The sequence below is a fragment of the Patagioenas fasciata genome, chromosome W, assembly GCF_037038585.1.
Source record: "Patagioenas fasciata isolate bPatFas1 chromosome W, bPatFas1.hap1, whole genome shotgun sequence".
NCBI lineage: Eukaryota > Metazoa > Chordata > Aves > Columbiformes > Columbidae > Patagioenas > Patagioenas fasciata.
In genome coordinates, this window is record NC_092559.1 from 60,683,157 (window position 1) to 60,692,072 (window position 8,916).

Sequence of the window (8,916 nt, forward strand, 5' to 3'; positions counted from 1 at the left end):
TGTGTGGCCTCTGCATTTCCCTCCTTCCTTAATGCACAGAGCTGCATCCTGCTCATTGTAGTCACATAATACCCCCTAACTGAGGTACTCAGGTAGCACAGGTTTGAAATAATCATTAATAATCACAACATTGTCACTGGTCCTTACAGGTTCTTATAAGAAATGTAGATTAAAGGCTATTATATTTTTAGTCCACTTAATAGAAAGTGGGGTTAGATCTCCAATAAACACATCTGTTGCAGTTTTTTTCAGTAAGCTGATTCTTTTAAAAAGACACCAAGTTTATCTCGTTCCTGCTCCCTGAACTGATGTTAAGCAACACAAACTCTTTTGTAGCCATAGAACTCAACATCTAAAAATAAGATTAGCTAGGTCATGAATCATGCATCATCCATCATCAGCTACTGAGAGAAATTATGATTGATCATAATCTGCAGAAAACTATGGAACAGCACAGATTTTTGGCCTGTATCATATGTTGTAGAGAAATTACTCTTGGCAGACTGGACACTGAAATGTCATTCTATTTTTGCTATTTGCAGACAAACACACTCCCACTTTCCCTCTCTGCTTTCTCGCTAAGGATGGTCATGGCGGATATGAAAAACTACTTAAATCTATTTTTGAGCAACTACAAGTGAGTGTGATCTTTTTAAAGGCAAGGGAATGCTTTCTGTGTTTGTTTTTTTTTTTTGTTGGTGTTGGTTTTTTTCCTCTCCCCAAACTGCTTAATCCATGCAAATCCCTGTGTGAATAACTTCATACAAATCCCTTTGTCTTAGCTGTGAAGTCAAAAAGGAAAGAGGAAATTTTAAACTTCTCATTGTTGCATTCTTCAGGCTTCAATGAAAAGACAGGTGACATCTCCTCCCAGCTCAGGGCTGGCCAGGTCATAAGCAGAGCTGGCACAGTACTGTGGTGATGCCAGATGCCAGCATGGCCTCTGCTCCAGCCTACCAATGAGCATTAGATCCTTTAGCTCCAGGGTGAAACCTCTCAAGGGTCCCTCGGGAGTTTGCACCTGGGGGTGCCCTGTGGGGCTGCCGGCAGTGCTGCCCAGCACCCTCAGTCCCCAGCAGCTCACCCCACCCTGTATCCAACACCCTGAGCTTCTCTGTCGCCCAGAGGAGGATCCTGCCTAAGCCAATCAATCTGGCCCACTGTAAATCATATGCCAGCACTGATCAGCTGGCTGGTGAACAAAGGTGGTTTTGGCAGGCAGAGGTTGCTGTAGAGCAAACGGGCTGAGCAAGGGGGCAGACAGAGCCCAAGTGGGTGCCCACAGGCAGCTCTGCATGGACAAAGGCACCTCCACAGCTGCAGGTGGGAGCAGCCAAGCAAAAAATAGCAGGGGTGAGGAGACCCCTGTGGCACAGCCTTGCCGAGGCCCTGGACTGCCCCTTGCTGCTTGTAATGGCCTCCTGTCGAGACAGCCCTCCCTTACATCACAGGGAAGAGCTCCTCTTGTTTGCAGAGGTATTCAGAGGGACTATTTTGAGATTATTATGTTAGGATACACCTAACATTTACCCCAGGGGGTGGAAATTGAGGAAGTGGTAAATGATGAGGTCCTGACAGTGTCCCTGGCTGGAAATAAGGAAAAAATAAGCAGTTCTGCTTTCCCTGCATGGTCAGTACACAGGGGAGTGGGATCAGACACACTTCCAGTGAGATGTGGGTTATACAAAAGGCACTAGGCTTTTCCTATTGCCTCTGAAACAGTAAAAAGCATTAACTGTGGGAGCTCTGCTCAAGACATGGTTCTGGTGTCTCTTTTTTATTTAATACCTTTTATTTAATCCTCAAATACACAGACTGCCCAAAATAAAAACTCCGTAGGGACTTTCTGGGTAAACAGATATCAGTTAATCAGCCAGTATTCAAACTTTGGATAATCCTTGCGGGGACCAGCACTTTAACTTCTGAACAGCAATCAGATAACCAGAAACATCCTGACAATTCTTTGAAAAAGCAGGGGTTTAATCCATGGCTGTGCCAGACCATATTTCCTGTCAGAACGGTATTACAAAAACACTTCTCTTTGCTCTGTTCTTTCCTGTATGAAGAAATTACCTTTGTATACCAAAAAAGGAGGAGTTTAGGCCACTGATTTAAACGTGCAAATACTGGGAGAAGAAAAATTTAACAGGTAGCACACAAAAGGATTTAAAATCTGCTGTCCTCAAGTCTTTGAACAAACTGTTGACAAAACCAGACATGAATATACTTAATTTAGATAATGATTTCATCATTTGTCTGGTATTCCAAACTTGTTAGAAGGCTGTAGCCTGTGAAGAAAGATAATGAATTCATACCTGAGAATATTTCTTCCTCTATAAGTGTTTATTTCCTACATGGTTTACTTTTTTTTCCACAAATCTTGTGCTTGGTGTAAAACAAATGTTCTGTGAAGATTACTGGATTAATCCCTCTTCATTTTTTCTTTCACGTTGCAACCACCCATAGTACTTTGGTGGATTTGTCCATGGGATGGTTAGGTGAAACAGCCATGCCAAGAGTCAACATTTAGTGACCTGCCTGCAGGGAAATGCGTGGTGGGTTTGTGTGACAGGGTGGTACATCACACCTGCATGTCCAGTACCCATGGCAGTGCTTCATACTGATGCTGGATTTCTTGCCTGTCACTGCACTCAGGGGAATAAGGCATAACCTTTATCTATCCAAAAGGTTGGTATAGCAACTCTTAGCAGCATGTATGTTGTGAGGCTGAATGGGAGTAAAGACCTGAAAGAACATGAAATGGAAATATGAGATGAATGCAAATCCAGCAGCTGTCAGAGTTGGAGCCAGCCATGCCGTACCAGGGAGCAGAGGTGAAGGAAACAGCCTCGCACCTCTCATTGCACCCTCTGGGCAGAATACACCATGCTGGGGCTGGAGTCACAAGCATCTTTCACCTTCCCTGTGAAATCCATGCAGGATTATTATTCTGTAGGGTAAAGGCTGACACTTCAAAACAGCAACTGCTCACACAACTTGCAACTCTTCCCTGTTTCAGGAAGACAGTGAGGTTGAACGTTTTGAGGTGGGATTCATCTCACCTAATTTTGGGTCCAGCCAGGTGTCATGTCCCACTCAGAGGTATGAGTGGGGGAAGAGGTGACTCAGGTTTGTGGGTCCCCTTGGTTGGAAAAGAGGATACAAGATACTTAAGGTCCTTAAACAAAAGACTTTTATTTTGCAGTTTGGCCCAATTGGCAAATGATTTGGTGGCAAAAGGAATTACAATATTTAGGTTCGGTAAACATTGAAAGTTTGCAGCACATGTGGGGCTGTAAATCTTACATTACTATATTACTTATAAGAATGAAAGCAAAAATAATATAAGTATAGGAAAGAAAGGGGAGAGAGATCACCATTCTTACGGCTTCGCTTTGTGTATGATGAGGTTCATAGTCTTGGATCCAGCGATGTGCAGCATCCTCTGGTGTCTTGTTCAGTTCCTGCGGTGAGACTGGTGGGCAGAGTGGTCCTCAGGATGGTGGGTGCACAATGCCAGTGGTTGTGCAGGTGGGTTCTTATAGTCCTCTGGATTGCCTGCTTGCATAATCTTTGGTCCTTTGCATGGGTGTTACTGGGGGGTGATTGCAAAAGATGGAAATGTCACAAAGCCTCTTGGGCCACCTTGAAGGGTCTCAGCAGTCTTTTCCCTTAGTGCCATGCTAAGCCTATCAGGACACAGGGCTTAATGCCCTTCAACAAGTTCCCCACCTCCTGTATCTGCCAGCCAGCTTCTGTCTGTGACTTGTTGTTGATATGTAAATCACAATTCACCTTATCATTAATGTCCCATCTCCTGCTACTAGAGATGTCCCAGGTCTTACGGCTGGATGTTGTAGATCTGTTTTTGCCACAATGTTTTGAGACATTATCCTTTTCAGTCTCTGACACTGGGATGAAGTTAACTTTCCCAATAGCAGCTCTCATAGTGCTGTGCTTTGTATTGGTAGCTAGAAAAGTGTTGATAACACACCAGTGTTTTGGCTACTACTGAGCAGTGCTGGCACAACCCCCACTCCAAAGGCCAATAGGATGGTAGTGGGCAAGAACTTGGGAGGGGACATAACCAGAACAGCTGACCCATACTGACCAAAGAGATCTTCCATACCATGACATTGTGCTCAGCAATAAAACATTAAGAGAAAGGAGGAGGAGAAGGGGCATTCATTATTACAACATTTGTCTTCTGGAACAATCACTACGCATACTGAAGCCCTACTCCCAGGAAGTGGCTGAACATTGCATGCTGATGGGAAGCAGAGAATAAATATTTTTGTTTTCCTTTACTTCCATGTGCGGCCTTTGCTTTTTCTCTATTAAACTGCCTTTATCTCAATTCATGAGGTTTCTTTCATCTTATTTTCTCCCCTCCTGTCCTGCTGAGAAGGGGGAGTGATAGAGCAGCTTGGTGGGCAAGCTGGTGGCCAGCCAAAGTCAATCCATGACATCATCATGTCATCAAAACCATCTGACAAAGCACTTTTCACAGAGACAGGGTGATTCATCCCACCTACCTCAGACACTATTCTTACAATGCCATGAATCATGCTCTAGAGTCACTCTATTGCCTGGAGTGGGGAGCCCAGGCAAATGGCTTATGCTAGATGACATGCAACTTTAAGTCTCTTCCCTGCTGATAGGCAGTTCAGTTTTAATCTTTCCAGTGACAGCTGTGATATCTTCTGCTCTTAGGTATAATGATAAGGGACAATTAATTTGAGGCAGGAAGTTCAGTTGGTTTACAGAATTTGAGAATTTCATCATAATTGTGAAGGTGTCAGACAAGTTCAAAAACATGCTGGGCTGTATCCTCCTTGGAACTGTAGTGCTGGGCTCCACATGGAGGAACACAGAAGAGCAGTAATGCTGTCCTGCAGCCACTCCTGCAATTCCAGCCCCTGGGGCAGGCAACTTGCTGTGGCTACTCCAGGAGATTCAATATTGGTTTTGAATATTTTACATTATTTCTCTCAGTATTATTAATAAAGCTTTTTTAGCTTTCCAACTTGTAAGTTTCTCTTCCTTCTTTTCCCACTTTTCCCTTTCCTTGGGGCAGGGTGGAGGGCTGGTGGTGGTGTGGTGGGTTAACAGAGAGCATCTGCCACAATTTATTGTTGCCCTGCAAAAAATGTTGACACTGGGATACTGCTGGCTTCTCTGTGTGTTCCAGGGCAAAACCTGACACTGCCTCAGGCCAGGCTTATAAGTGCTTTCCAATGGCCTGTCTATATGAAATCTGGAGACCTGTCTTTAGGGGAATAATTTGGTCTCTTGACAGCCAGCTGAAGACATGGATGAAGAAGATGCTGCTGTTTTTTTCAGGTGAAATCAGTTTGTCAGTCATCACATCTGTGACTATCCAGGGGAAATTTATGGAGCTTGACTTTCCTTCCAGTTGTTCCATAAACAAGAACACAGGGTGGGATATTGTGGCAATAAAACTAGGATAGGAATTACTTCAGTCAAATTACTTCCCAGTCACACTGAGCTCTACCTCAGGACAGGAAAGCTGTGTGAAATTCCTCGTGCATCTACTACATGAAAAATTCAAGAAGGTTGCAGGTCCTGTGATATTTTTTGGGTGCAGCACTACATGCATGCATACCTCAGTTAAACAAAACTTTTCAGTGGAGAATGCTCTGCCAAGAAAGGTCTTCAGGCTGCATGGGGAGTTTCCCTGTCCAGTGAAATGGAAGATCTGGCCTTGCAGAGCGTCAGTGGCTTCAGCAGATACAGTAACACATAGGTCTAAGGCAGGAACAACATTCTGAGGAGAAGCTTCAAGAGACTTGAGATGGAAGAGGAGAAGCTGTTATGGAAGCAGCTGTTGCTCTACTGTTAACAGGCAATGTAAACAAGAAAACCATGGACTGTGAAACAGCCCATGAGAATCAGGAGTCCTCAGGATATCTGAATAAGATCCTCATAATGGGTTCACAGTATTGCACCCATTTATAGTAGGCACTCGGTTTCTGGACAAAAGAACAAACCTCCTAGGTGAAAATAGACTCACCTAGCAGGTGAATAACTGTGCACAATGACCCTCCCACAGGGTTGTATTTTGGGGAGGAGGAGAGGATAAACTGATTAAAAAAAAAAAAATGAAGAGAAGCTGTTAAATTAATGTATACTGTGATTAAGTTACAAAAGATGTACCCATCATTAACCAATTGACATGAGATTGCTTTCTGACCACCTGCAAAACGAGGGGATATTTTTCAAGTTTTAGATCCTTCTGCATGATGAGACAGAACATTAATACATTGTTTACAAGCAGAGTGCTTAGCTTATATTCGACTGGTAGTTAATAGATTTATTGTAAGTAAAAATAATCAATTATTTATTTGTGTACTAGTTGTGCTTCCGTGAAGAGCTACCAATGTGGAGAGGTCAATCAGTGGAAGCCCCTGTAAAAGGACACTAGATGTCAGCAAAGACCGTGAAATAACTAACTTCATACTAACCTTATGTTTATGCAATTATTTCTTAGTATAGATGTATTGCATGTTAAAAATTTCAAAAAATTATAGTGAATATGCCATAATTGTGTGAATATAAGGAATGTGAGAGTGTCCAGTGGTCCCCAACGCTGTTCAATAAAGAAAGCCTGCTTAATAGTATAATTGACTTTGCTGTTAAGTTTATTTCCTCTGTTTAAAAAAAAAAAAAAGCCAACCAATGTACAAAGACACATAATTAAATGTTGTTGATGTTTCAAAATGTCTTGATCTTCTTTAACAATAACAGTGTTACTAAAACTGAAATCTTGTCATGGTCTATTTCCCACATTAATCTTGGCAGGTACAGATGAGCAAGGCCTCATCCCAGTTCTCCAAAGGAGAAAATGCTTCTTATCTGCCTGGGCCACATGGGTCTCCAGAGATTGGACTCAAGTTGTCTTTTATTAGTGCAAGTCACTTTTGCATTCTCCTGGCTGGCTGTTTGTTGCAGCTCCTGGGAAATGCCAGTTCAAAACGGCCATTTTCAGAGAAGGGGAGCAGAGGGGAAGGGAAAGGGATTGCTATTAAAGTCTTGGTAAGAACTTTTTTCACAAGAATGTTCCTTTTGGTGTCACATACAGAAGAGCACATCCTTTATTAGGACACTTCAAGAAAGCTCCTTTTACTCTGGAAAGTCATTAGCTGTGGCAATAAAAAAACCCACAGGTTTTTTCCCTTGTTTTCAGATCATCTATAGCAATGTGAATGCACATGCTCCTTCAGCATGTCTGTACTGCAGACACTGTGACCACAGTACCTGCGGACACACCTAGGCTCACCTGACATTTCTTACATGAATACAACCAGTAACATGGCCTCAGGTCTGAAGACAAGCTGACTAATTGAGAATGCATTTGGCTTCTTAGCCAGGCTGTGCCAATGAATAGTTCTCATTTCAAAATGCCACCCTCCTCCCATTTTTAAAATTCATTTATCCCTTGAAAATGGTATAAAATTGGTGAAAAGCATCTTGAGAAGCCTGAGAAATGCATGTCAATGCCTCAGTAACGAAGTAAGCATACTGCACAAGTGAAACAAATTGCTGTAGGAGTTTTCCAGAAAAGATACCCTGGAGCCTGAAAAGTGAGTCTACTGCAGCTCCATTCTTGTGTCCCATCCTAATTGTGGGTATCTATTATTTCTAAATCAGATTTGCTGGGTTCATCTCCAGTCACATAATAAAGACTGAGGTCCTTTTGACTGTCTTTAAATCTTATTATTCTAGCCACTGACAGAGGAAGTAGCTGAAGCAGGCCAAAGCTGCCCCAACCAAACACCTGGGTTGTTTTCTGTGGCAATGGGGCTGCAAGGGAAGGTGGTGGTGGCTAGCTTATGCCCTGATATGAAATCAGGATGCACCTGAGGAACTTACCTGACCTCAGAAACTCAAAGTGCTCCCATATTGGGTAATACATATGTAGGCCTTGACTGATGCATGTCCATGTCCAGTTCAGCATGTATGTTTTCTTCTTTGAGCTGTCATCTTCAAAGCTTTTTAGCTCACAAAAACCATCAGCACAAGATAGGTAGCTGGTTTTTTTGGTTTTTTTGGTTTTTTTTTTTTTTTTTTGTTTTTTTTGTTTTTTTTTTTTTTTTTAAATCTCAGCTCTACAGTCTTGAAGCTGAAATAGGTGACTGTAGGCTCTCCACAAAAAAAAATAATGGGTACCTGTGGGTATGAGTTCCAGCAGATACTTCACATCTGAAATCTCTCTGCACTTTCACCTCTGTAGCTTCTGAAGCAAACCTGGCTCTGGAGCTTTGATAACTGTCTCCCAGTGACCATGCTAGTAGTCACTTAGCATATGTGAGATCTAGGAGAATCTCTGGTGAGCAGCAGCTGAAGTTAGAGATAAGACATCCTAGGTGAATGCTTTTTCCCACCATATTAAAGAGTTATCTTCAATTCACTAGTAGTTTTACCCCATATAAATAAAAATATTCATTGGGATAAAGAAAACTGATTACAGTGCAAGTCGTGGCACTCACCAGAAACAGGGCATGACTGAATTCACATCCCTTCTTCAATGGTTACTCCATGTATACAGCATGAAGCCTCAAGCTTCTTGAAAAGTAAGCAGGCTTAGGCTGAGACAGGTAATCTTATAGTTAAAGATGGTGTTGTTTTTCTCTAAGCAGTCTGATTTCTTGGTTCTTTACTGACTATTACAGCTCAAGGAGTGACATCTAGATAAGAACTACTTTTAGACCAATATTCACATTTCAAGGCTTAATTGGTCTGCAATGTGAGTCTGGCTTTGGATTCTAAAGGAGGGACTCTAAAGAGTGGGAGGTTTTTCAGCTGTGAGAAATCACTGTAAAAACCACAAACCTTCTCCTTTGAACAGATATAACTTAAAAACAGAACAGGAAACTAAACCAAAGTAGATCTGAG